The following is a 12,673-nucleotide window of genomic DNA, read 5'->3' as shown; positions in this document are numbered from 1 at the left end:
TGTGTGTGTGTGTGTGTGTGTGTATGGTATATGGTATAAGGAAGGGACCTAATGTTATATTTTTCCTTATGGATAGCTAGTTTTTCCAGTACTTTTAAAAATTAAACATTCCATTCTTTACCCACTGATATGTCAATTGTGTTGTTAAGGTCTCATATATCTTTGTTTCTACAATCTCTATTCATTTCCTCTTACCTATTTTGATAAATACTTATGGACTAATGTTCCATGTTCAAAGTGCTGCAAAAGATACAAATTTGTATTTTACATATTTTCTGTCATTCATGGGTAATAGTTGAGTTTGAGAGTTCACCTATATACTGGTAGGTTTATTATATTCATGTGTTACATGAGTGGTACAGTACACTCATGTAACAATAAAGTGGTACAATAAAGATTCATTTATTAACTTAACAAAAAATTACTGAGCCTGTAATATTCCCAGAAATGTGCCATGCACTAGAAATATCTTGGAGAATAAGACAGACAGCAGCCTTGTTAGCATGAGGTTTTATTGCAGCTATAGAAACCCAGAGGAGGGAGACATATAGGATGAAAAAAGTAAAGAATGTCATTTTTAAAATGAGGTCTTTTCCCCATAATATTATTTAGATACATTCCGCTTATTAAAAACCCAGATTCCTGAGCCACTATCCTAGATCTTCTGAATCTTTGGAGCTAAGACCCAGGAGTTTGTACTCTTATCAAGCATCTTTGATGATTCTTATGAACATTAAAAGTTAAGACCCTCTTGCTCCTGGATAGAATAGCATATGGTCTGGACATTTGAAGAAAGATGATGAGAAAGAATATAATGGAGTTAACAGAATACTTATCCTTGCCCTATTCAACATATTCATAGCTAAGCTGTAAAAGGACACTGATGGCAAGTTAATTATATTTTTTGATGCCAGGAGATTGGTAGGGACACATAACAGGTTGGAAGATAGGATTTGTGATGGCAAAGGATCTTGATAAGCTGGTTCTAACAAGTAACGTGGAATAAAGAATAAAATGCTGCCTTTAGTTCGGGAACCATGACTTAAATGCAGCACAAGTGAAAAAGACCTTATGGGTTTTAGTAACCTGCAGCCTCAGTGGTAAAGAATCTACCTGCCAAGGCAGGAGACATAACAGATCCAGGTTCCATCCTTGCATTGGAAAGATTCCCTGGAGGAGAAAATGGCAACCCATTGCAGTATTGGGATAATCCCATGGACAGAGAAGCCTGGTTAGCTTCCATGGGGTCGCAAAGAGTCGGACATGACTAAGAGTGACTGAGCACGCATGAAACCTTAATAGATTCAGTGAGGTAATGCGGTTGCCCACAAAGTTAATCAGCCTTGGGCAGCCCTGCCAGAACAGCACCAACACAAAGCAGTGAAGAGCCTTGCTCTTCTGTCCTACTGTGCTCAAGCTGTTGTCGGGGGCAAAAACAGAGAGAACGGTGCTCAGTTCTGAGTGACATCCTACGAGAAAGCAACATGTTGCACCAGGGAAGGCAAGCAGAAAGGGGCGAGCGTCAGGAATCAGATTAAATTTACTATGTGTTGCTTCAAATACCACAGATGCTAATGGGAGGTAATTTTCATTTTAGCATAGGAAAGAGGTCTGTTGTTAGGACAGTTCCAAGCTGGAGTGGGATGTATGTGGGAGGAAGAATGGGTTCTGTTATGGAGTCTGTTCAAGCAGAGAGGCTGAATTCATTTATTGGTGGAGGCTGGAGGCAGAGAATGTCTAATGTTGAGAACACAGTGGTGAGAAAGCATAAAGCATGTTTGAAGGATGGCAGTTACTAGGATCATGGATCCAGAATGTGTATAGTGGAGTTACAGTAAAGAAGCAGGAATGGTCTGGGATGTCAGGGTAATGGATCTCTGTCTCATTTACTCGGTAGTGCAAAATCACTAAAGGTTTTTGAGCCTTGAAATATGATCAAAGAGGAGTTTTAGGACATATGTCATTAGAGATATATGGGATAGATCTGAGGGGGAGAAGCAAAGTTATTAATCTAGGAATCTGTGAACAAGCTTCAAATTATATGAAAAATATTTGCAGATGTGCTTCTATCCTTTTTTCTAGAGTGATTCAAATTGGCCCATGTTACCAAGTGATTAAACCCATTGTGGTAGGAACTGAAGGGAGACTGGTTTAAAGGCTACTGTAATAAAGGTAGAAGGTTGCAAAGGAGAGGAGGGAGAGAAGGTAGAGACCCCAAGAGAAATCAATAGAACTTGGTACTGGGTAACCAGAGAATGAGATCTGGCCATTAAGACCAAGTTTAGTATGGCCTGGCACGTGTTCGTGACTGGGTCCCCAGGGGTTGGAAAAACAACACTGATCTAGAAAGCCACTGAAGTTTTAAAGTCCTCTGGTGTGCCTGTTGATGGATTTTATACAGAAGAAGTCAGACAGGGAGGAATAGGAATAGGGTTCGATGTTGTCACTTTGTCTGGCATCCGGGGACTTTTATCCAGGATTGGGTCAGAGCTGCCCCCTGGAAAGCGTGAGTAGGGCAGTACGCAGTGGGTCTGACGTCCTTTGAGCAGCAGGGCTCCCAGTCTTGAGGAATAGATCAAGCCCTGAGCCTTGGAGTGGGAACACTGACTCCAAGCCCCTAGAATGCCAGAGAACTAACCCTAGGGAGTATCAAATAGTGAGAATCACACAAAGAAACCATTTGAATATAAGACCTGGCATTACCCAACCACCAGTAGCACCCTGTGCAGGACATGTCAGCTAAACAACAAACAAAACAAAAATATAAATCCTATCATCAGCAGACAGGATCACCACCTCACTCAGCCTTGCCCATCAGAGGAAAAACAAACAAACAAAAACTCAGCATAAATCTCACCCTATACGAAGCTTACACAAACAACTGGACCAACTTTAGGAGGGCAGAAACCAAAGGGAAGAAAGAATTCAGCCTTGAAGCCTGGGAAAAGGAGAGCTTAAACACAATACTTAAAAAATGAAAAGGCAGAGAAATGCTACACAAATGAAGGAACAAATTAGAAACACAGACGTCCAAATAAATGAAGAAGAAACGGGCAAACTACCTGAAAAAGAATTCAGAATAATGATAGTAAAGATGATCAAAAACCTTGAAAAGAGAATGGAGAAAATGCAAGAATCAGTTAACAAAGACCTAGATGAATTAAAGAATAAACATACAGAGACAAACAACACAATTACTGAAATTAAAAATACTCTGGAAGGAATCAGTAGCAGAATATCTGAAGCAGAAGAATGAATCAGTGAGCTGGAAGATAAAATGGTGGAAATAGCTTCTTAAGAGCAGAATAAAGTAAAAAGAAGGAAAAGAACAGAGGATAGTCTCAGAGACCTCTGGGACCTAAATGTAAGACCAGAAACTGTAAAACTCCTAGAGGAAAACATAGGCAGAACACTCAATGACATAAATCAAAGCAAGATCCACTATGACCCACCTCCTAGAGTAATGGAAATAAAAACAAAGTAAACAAGTGGGACCTGATTACACTTAAAAGCTTTTGTACAGCAAAGGAAACTATAAGCAAGGTGAAAAGACAACCCTCAGAATGGGAGAAAATAATAGCAAATGAAACAACCAGAAAAGGATTAATTTCCAGAATATACAGGCAGCTCATACAACTCAATACCAGCCAACCCAATCAAAAAGTGGGAAAAAGACCTTAACGTACATTTCTTCAAAGAAGACAGATGGCTAACAAACACATGAAAAGATGCTCAACATCGCTCATTATTAGAAAAATGCAAATCAAAACTACAATGAGTCACCTCCCACTGGTCAGAATGACCATCATCAAAAAGTCTACAAAGAATAAATGCGGGAGAGGGTGTGGAGAAAAGGGAACACTCTTGCATTGTTGGTGGGAATGTAAATTGATACAGCTACTATGGAAGACAGTATTGAGATTCCTTTAAAGCTTGGGGCTGGTACACTGGGATGACTCAGAGGGATGGTAGGGGGAGGGAGGAGGGAGGAGGGTTCAGGATGGGGAACACGTGTATACCTGTGGTGGATTCATGTTGATATATGGCAAAACCAATACAATATTGTAAAGTTAAAAAAAAAAAAAACTAGGAATAAAACCACCATATGACCCAGTAATCCCACTCCTAGGCATATATCTTGAGGAAACTAAAATTGAAAAAGACACATGTATCCCATTGTTCACTGCAGCAGTATTTATAGTGGCTAGAACATGGAAGCAAGCTAGATGTTCAAGAGATGAATGGATAAAGAAGTTGTGGTACATATACACAACGGAATATTACTCAGCCATAAAAAGGAATGCCTTTGAGTCAGTTCTAATGAAGTGAATAAACCTAGAACCTATTATACAGAGTGAAGTAAGTCAGAAAGAGAAAGATAAATATCGTATACTAATGCATATATACAGAATCTAGAAAAATGGTACTGAAGAATTTACTTACAGGGCAGCAGTGGAGAAAGAGACATAGAGAATAGGCTTATGAACATGGGGGGAGGGGAGGAGAGGGTGAGATGCATGGAAAGGGTAACGTGGAAACTTTCATTACCATATGTGAAATAGACAGCCAACTGGAATTTGCTGTATGGCTCAGGAAACTCAAACAGGGGCTCTGTATCAAACTGGTGGGATGGGGCAGGAGATTGGAGGGAGGTTCAAAAGGGAGGGGATATATGTATACCCATGGCTAATTCATGTTGCAGTTTGACAGAAAACAACAAAATTCTGTAAAGCAATTATCCTTCAATAAAAAGATAAATACATTAAAAAAAAATAAGTGGCAACCTTAATTACCACCAGTAAAAAAGAAAAAAAGACCAAAGTTACAGTTCCAGCTCCTCCAACTGGTCATTGTTGCACTTTGTGGAGATTATTTTAATAAATAATTTAATTATTATAATTAAATAATAAGTAATAATTTATTTATAATTATGCTGCTGCTAAGTCGCTTCAGTCATGTCTGACTCTGTGCGACCCCATAGACGGCAGCCCACCAGGCTCCACCATCCCTGGGATTCTCCAGGCAAGAACACTGGAGTGGGTTGCCATTTCCTTCTGCAGTGCATGAAAGTGAAAAGTGAAAGTGAAGTCGCTCAGTCGTGTCCGACTCTTTGTGACCCCATGGACTGCAGCCCACCAGGCTCCTCCGTCCATGGGATTTTCCAGGCAAGAGTGCTGGAGTGGGGTGACATTTTCTTCTCCAATTTATAATTATAAATAATAATAAATATAATTAAATTAAAAAATAATTTAATAAACAGCAGCCTCAGTTTTCTCATCTGTAAAATGAAAGCAATAATGTTCCACAGCAAGGAACAAATCATCTTCAAAATATGTAAAGGTTTTTTGTATCTGTAAAATTAAGAACAAATGTTGGTTGTTATTATGGGAGGGTTCAAAAACAGGAATCAAAGATTATTATTATTAACAAAAGTAGAGAATCAAGATAGTTTCATCCCACTGACTGCTGGAGAAAAAGGTAGGAAACTGCAGAGAAACTGGATTCTTGGGCTAAGAATTTAAGCGAAATAATTCAGTATGTTCAGTTCAGATTTTTCCTCCTCTTGCTCAAGACTCCTTGTCTTTCAAGGTGATCTCTCTCTCTGCTAAAAGTTATAGACCTTGGGGTTCAAGGCTTAGAGTATTAAAGTAGGGAAATGGTCCAAAAATTCCACTTGAGGTTGAAAACTTTGATCTGACTTTTGAGTTCCCTCAAAGGTTTTTTTTTTTTTAAGGTACATGTTTGGGTTTGTTTAAAGGTCATTATTCCTCTCTTGGCTTGCTCCTTCTAGATTATTGCCTCAAATCAGTAATCATCTCATTTGTGTTTATTAACTAAGTGTCTAATATATTACTTGGCACAAACAGACCCCCTAAATGATGGTTACATGATGAAAGTGGGGGATCAGTTGCCAGATAGTGGATATATTTAAGAATGTTGGACTCTTTAGAAGATGGTGGTATTTTAAACCTAGATCAATGGATAATTCCTTCCATATGTCATTCTGAATTTCTTCCCAGTATCTGCAGAGTATAAAATAAAGACAGTTGATTAAAAAGCAGAGGGGCAGTTGATGATATGCAGCATTCTGACTTGCTTTGGATAGAATGCAAGACTCTTAATGTTAATAGGGAGAAATCTGTTTTGCAAAGGTGTTCTGCATCCATCTGACTTGGTCTGTTGTTTTGAAGTGCCCAAGAAGACTACAACTTACATCTTTATTACAGTAAGTTTTTTGAAAGCCAGTGTTTAGAGGACAGTGACCAGTGGTTACAACAAACTCCAAATTTTGTCTTCTGGGTTCAGGGACTTTGGATTGAAACAACCTTCTTTTAATCATTAAAAATTCAGAAATGTGCAAAAATAGAGAATTTTCCTCTGGAATTGTAGACACTGTAGTACAGAAGGGGCTTCCCAGTTGGTGCAGTGGTAAAGAATCCGCCTGCTGATGCAGGAGATGAAAGAGATATGGGTTCAATCCTTGGGTTGGGAAGATCCCCTGGAGGGGGAAATGGAAACCCACTCCAGTATTCCTTTTTTTTTTTTTTTTAATATACATATTTTTATTTATTTGGCTGCCCTGGGTCTTAGTTGTGATACGTGGGATCTAGTTCCTTGGCCAGGGATTGAACCCAGGCCTCCTGCATTGGCAGTGTGGCGTCTTAGCCATTGGACCAGCAGGAAAGTCCCCCACTCCTGTATTCTTGCCTGGAAAATTCCATGGACAGAGGAGCTGTCAGGCTACAGCTCATGGGGTCACAAAGAGTCAGACACGACTGAGCAACTGAGCACACACACAGCACACTGTAGTGAGGAAGCAATGTGGTTAGCTTCTGAGAGGTTCTCTTCCTTTTAAGGGCTTCCCTTGTGGCTCAGCTGGTAAAGAATCTGCCTGCAATGTTGGGAGACCTGGGTCGATCCCTGGGTTGGGAAAATCCCCTGGAGAAGGGAGAGGCTACCCACTCCAGTATTCTGGCCTGGAGAATTCCATGGACTGTATAGTCCATGGGGTCGCAAAGAGTCGGACACGACTGAGCGGCTTTCACTTCACTTTCACTTCCTTTTAAATTCTTGGGAGTCTAACTTAAGGCCCACTGGGAGGGGACCTAGATTTTGTATTTTGAAATTAGCTCTCTCACACCCTTTTCCTTTCCATTTGTATTTCTACTGCTTTAACTATCAGTGAAGTGTTAGTCACTCAGTTGTGCCCTACTCTTTGCGACCCCATGGACTCAGCCCACCAGGCTTCTCTGTCCATGGGATTTTCCAGACAAGCATACTGGAGTGGGTTGCCATTTCCTTCTCCAGGGATCTTCTGGACCCTGAGATCAAACACTGGTCTCTTGCACCTCAGGCAGATTCTTTACCGACTGATCTATGAGGGAAGCCCAAAAGCCAAATTTTCTTTTCTTTAAAATCGCTCAGTTGTGTCCAGCTCCTTGTGACCCCATGGACTATATATACAGTCCATGGAATTCTCTAGGTCATAATACTGGAGGGGGTAGTCTTTCCCTTCTCCAGGGGATCTTCCCAACCCAGGGATTGAACCCAGGTCTCCCGCATTGCAGGTGGATTCTTTACCAGCTGAGCCACAAGGGAAGCCCTAACTATAGTTTCTTATTCATGGGGCCTTTTTTGGTGGCTAATTCTTGCAGTGATAATATGGGCCAGTGCTCTTGAACAGCCATTCTGAACAATACAGCATAGATTGCTCTCACCATCCGTGTTATTTTATGCTATAGGATGACAGTTTCTTAAATGTTTATTTTTTTGGCTCTGTAGAATATTCACTCTTTTATGTAATCCTCATATCAGAATAATCTAGGAATGATGGCCTGAGGATGATGAGATCAGAACACAATTACTCATATCCACCATCCTGTTATACTCATTTCCTATAGCGTCTCTATATAATAAAGTTACTTTATTGGCAGGCTGACAAAATTTTAGTAATCCAGCTCTGTGTTCATAGCTTTCACATATTATGAGGTGTCCAAAACATTCTTTTATGCTAACAGGGGTAACTGAGGTAGTTAGTGAATCACTGTTTAAAGGCCTTCTATCCCATTTTTCACATTTTTCCTAGTGTTAATAGGAATGCAACATCCCATTGGCAGTTTGAAGCAGAAACCTGGATAAATAAGGTTTTTGTTTTGCAATTGCCCTGTGAATTTTACACGATACAAATTGCTTGCTTTTGCTGTTTCCTATTTTAAATAATTATTCAAATACAATAAAATGACCCTCTCTCTGTGGTAGTATGGGAATATAATTGAGAGAAAAATTCCTGAATGTTAAACTAATTTCTTTTAATTGCTTGTTCTGATAACAAACACCATTTTTAAGGAAAGAATGTACTTCAATAAAAGGATTCTTTTATTTCTGTAGTTCTGCAACAAATTTGATTTTATCATGAATTATAGCTTTAACTGATTTTATCTTTTTGACTGTTTGCCTAGAGACACTATAGCAGCTGGAAATTGTCAGAGACTAGTGCTCTGAAAATCAGAAATATCTTGATTATTAGAGATTATAAAGATGAGGCACAGAAGTAATGGGACTTACTTTTTAAAAACAAAATGTGTCCTGTACTTAAACCTGTGTTCCAGCATGACCTGGAACATGGTAGAATTCTTTAAGAACAAGGTCTTTGGTGATGTACATAATAGCATCAATCATGCTAAAATCATTTCCTGAACACACACCACATGTGTATAAGGGCAGTGAAAGATTTTACAGAGAAGGTCACTTCTCCGTGAGCAATTGGAATCATTCACCCAAGCAACTTAGTCTGCCACTTTTTGACTTCCAGACAGCAGACAAGGACAGATTCTAGTAGCAGCAGATGTGTACAGGCTGATGTAAAATACTGTCTTTTTGAATAGCCAAATCTATAGAGAGAATACACATAAAATAACCCTGCCACCCAAATTAATTCTTCTCTTTTTAATTCTAGGAATTTAAAATTGTTAATTCTAGAATCTCAGAAAAACTGAAATAGACCATCTGCCCTGTCTTAGATCCTCTTTTGCTCAAACTTGTCTAGGAATTTCATGCAGTTTTTATTTGAGGGGGAGTGGAAGGCATTTCAGCAAAGCAAACAACTGAATAGCGTGTCAGCCAAAATCTGAAATGTTTGTTTTAGAAGCAATTTTGAAAATAATCTATCAAAATAACAAAAGTTCAACTAGAAATACCTTAAAATACATTCAGAAAGAGAATTCCTTGAGAAGTTTTCTTGAGAAGTCTAGAACCATAGAAAATGCTTTCTAAGCACAAAACTATACTGGTAACCTCAGCCAAAGTGTTATCTGTGAAGTATATAATCATACCCACTAGGAGAGGTAACACTGGAGACAAATATTTGGCTAGCAAACTAATCCAGTCTTATGTCAGATGATCTTCAAATTCCCAGCATAAATCTATTCTAAGAATAACTGGAGTGAAAGGAGTGTGGGAATCACTTCTTGGGTTTAGCTGGCCCATTTCTTAAATCAGGATTTTAAAAGTATACATACTAATAAAGAACTTCATTTTAACAAGAGTGGTGCATTTTTTCCTTCTTGTCAGGTAAAATATTTTGTTTTTATTCTCAGTTTAATATCAACTCCTGATTGGTAAGCATATTAATTTGGGGGTATACTCAAAAATGGGTTTCCCTGGTGGCTAGGCATTAAAAGAAGCCACCTGCCAATGCAGGAGACATAAGTTCTACCCCTGGGTCGAGAAGATCCCCTGGAGAAGGAAATGGCAACTCAGTCCAGTATTCTTGTTTAGAGAATTACATGGACAGAAGCAGGCTACAGTCCATGGGATCGCAAGAGTTAGACACGACTTAGCGACTAAACAGGAAAATACATGCTAAAATCTCCCTGGTCTGAGAACAGTGTCTGTGTATGGAATGTGTACATGTTCATGTGATTGCAATCTATTAGCCATCTTTTAGGAGGCTCACTTCATTTCAGTGAAATTCCAGGCATGAAGGGACGGGAGTTAAGCCGGTGCCTCTCAGTCGTTTTGGTGGTTCTCTATTCCTGCTGTGAATTTGGATCACCTGTGGTCCTACATCAGCTCTGTTGATTTTATGTTCTCAGAGTGTGTGTGGCCTGGACATTTGTAGTCTTAAAAATGGTACAGGTGGTTCTCATGAACAGCCAGCATTAATGAGAACAGTAGATCTTTGTGGGGACCTTTGTTTATTTTTCCAAAGAAATAAAAACTTCTGTGATGGTGTTGTTACAAAGCAATTGGTGAGATGTCTCTTTCACTTCATTAATTTAGGGATGAGAGTGTATGTGTGTGTCTTCCAAAAGAAGTCATTTAGCATATATTTATTAAGAGCTTTCTCTGTGCTGACTTCTTTGCTCACAAACGTGAGCATAACATGGCCTTACACTCAGGGAGCCTTTAATAGAGTAGACCTGACATCTTAGCAAGTCCTAGTGTGTGTGTGCATGCTCAGTCACCTCAGGTGTGTCCGATTCTTTGTAACCGCATGGACTGCAGCCCACCAGGCCCCTCTGTCCGTGGGATCCTCCAGGCAAGAATAAGCCATGGCCTCCTCCAGGGGATCTTACCAACCCAGGGACAGAACCTGTGTCTCCTGCATTGCAGACGGATTCTTTACCGCTGAGCCACTGGGGAGCCCAAGTCCTAGAAGTTGTTGTAAACGCTCTGACAGTGCTGTCGGGAGTGTTCAAAGGAAGGCTTGGGCAGCTTTCTGGGAGGGCAGGAAGAACATCCTAGATCTTGAGACTTAAAAGTTAAAATCAGTTTTTGCCATCTTAGGGTGAAGGAGGGGGGAATGATACTGCAAATAGTTTGAATAAAGATAGGTTTGTCAGACACCTCTTCAAGCCACTAAAATGACTGTGGCACGGAAGTGGTATCAGAGTGTTGGACAAGGGCCATTCTTGGATGGATTTGTGTATTACTGAAGGAACTTGAACTTTATTGTGTAGACAGTCAGGACCCCTTGAAGGGTATGCAGAAGAGTAGTTATATTACCAGATATTTCTATCTGGCTATTTCTGTTTCACTCTGGCTGCAATGTGAAAGATGGCTTGAAAAGTTAAAACTTGAAGTAGTGATGCAAGGATTATTTTAGCTAAGTGTCAAAGCCCTCTTTTGAAGAACAGAAAATATTGTTGCCAGACTTTTTTTTACTGCAACAATATTTTCTGTTCTTCAAAAGAGGGCTTTGACACTTAGCTAAAATAATCCTTGCATCTAAAAAACCTACATAAATATGTCCTACATTATCTATAAATTTAGCCAGTGAACAAAGAAACAGGACATGGAAATTTATTTTTTAAATATCCCAGTCTTCAAGTCTTGGATAATCTTGCCTTCATGTGTCACTTCATGCCTGGATTACTGCAACAGTCTGCTAAATGGCATCACTACTTCAAGTAGGTTGTGAGCCACAAATACAAATCATATATGTAACTTTAAATTTCCTGGTAGCCACTTTAAAAGATTAAAAAACTAAATGGGTGAAGTTAATTTTAATGATATAGTTCATATAACTTAGTATATCCAAAATATTATATAAAAATTGAGATATTTTATATTCCTATTATCTACAGAAACAATATATTTTATATTCTTTTTCATATTAAATGTTTGAAATCCTGTGCACATTTTTACTGTTTTTATAGCAAATATTCACCACTATATTTCTTTTTTTAAAAATTATTTAATTGGAGGCTAATTACAATATTGTGATGGTTTTTGCCATATATTGACATGAATCAGCCATGTGCACGTGTCCCCCCATCCTGAACCCCCTCCCACCTCCCTCCCCACTCCATCCCTGTGGGTTGTCGCAGAGGACCGGCTTTGAGTGCCCAGCTTCATGCACTGAACTTGCACTGGTCGTCTATTTCACATATGGTAATATACATGTTTCAATGCTATTCTCTCAAATCATCCCCCCCACCTTCTCCCACAGAGTCCAAAAGTCTGTTCTTTACATCTGTGTCTCTTTTGCTGCCTTGCATATAGGGTCATCGTTACCAGCTTTCTAAATCCCATATATATGCGTTAGTATACTGCACTGGTGTTTCTCTGACTTACTTCACTCTGTATAATAGGCTCCCATTTCATCCACTTCACATCTCATTTTGGACCATCCACATTTCAAGTGTTCTGATAGCACATGTGGCCACTGCCTCCTGAGCTGGACAGTGAAGCTTGAGATTAATTTCTTAAATTCTACTCCAGAGATGCAGGCAGCCTTTCAACAGCACTTTCAAGGATGCAGTGACAGTTAATCACTTGGGGTTTTTCTTTAAAAACCTGTATATTAATGAGACATATTGAATTTTATAATACAACAGTATCAATACACAGAAAGTAGAAATGAGTTATTTAAATATCTGATTATTCTTCATGACTATTGCTTTTTACAGTTTCAGGATGTGAAATAATCCTAAAGTTTGAAGTGGAACCCACAAGAAGTCTAAGCACAATATGTGAAAAGCCTTCTGTACTTTAAAGACATGTGATAATTTAAGGTTCAAAATGGAGCATTTCAAGCAATCTCAGGAAATTGTTAGTTTCATACATCACTAGTAGGTGATCATCTTTGTTGCATTGTTCAGGTTTTTGAGGTGACATAGTTATGAAAACCACTTTACATATTGAAGTGTTGTTGTCAGAGCCCTACTTA

At 39.2% G+C, this 12,673-nt stretch overlaps 1 protein-coding gene across 8 annotated transcripts in view; it reads left to right on the top strand.

Annotated features, from left to right (window-relative positions):
- PRSS12 (serine protease 12) overlaps positions 1-12,673 on the top strand; it is a 76,186-nt gene that overhangs the window by 58,125 nt on the left and 5,388 nt on the right. The gene's annotated exons all lie outside the window — the stretch shown is intronic.

Source organism: Bos grunniens, chromosome 6 (assembly GCF_055505025.1).
Source record: "Bos grunniens cultivar Pamir isolate PY7600 chromosome 6, Bosgru_T2T1.0, whole genome shotgun sequence".
Lineage (NCBI taxonomy): Eukaryota > Metazoa > Chordata > Mammalia > Artiodactyla > Bovidae > Bos > Bos grunniens.
The sequence above is the reverse complement of the archived record's forward strand: the minus strand, read 5'-3'. Positions and strand labels throughout refer to the sequence as shown.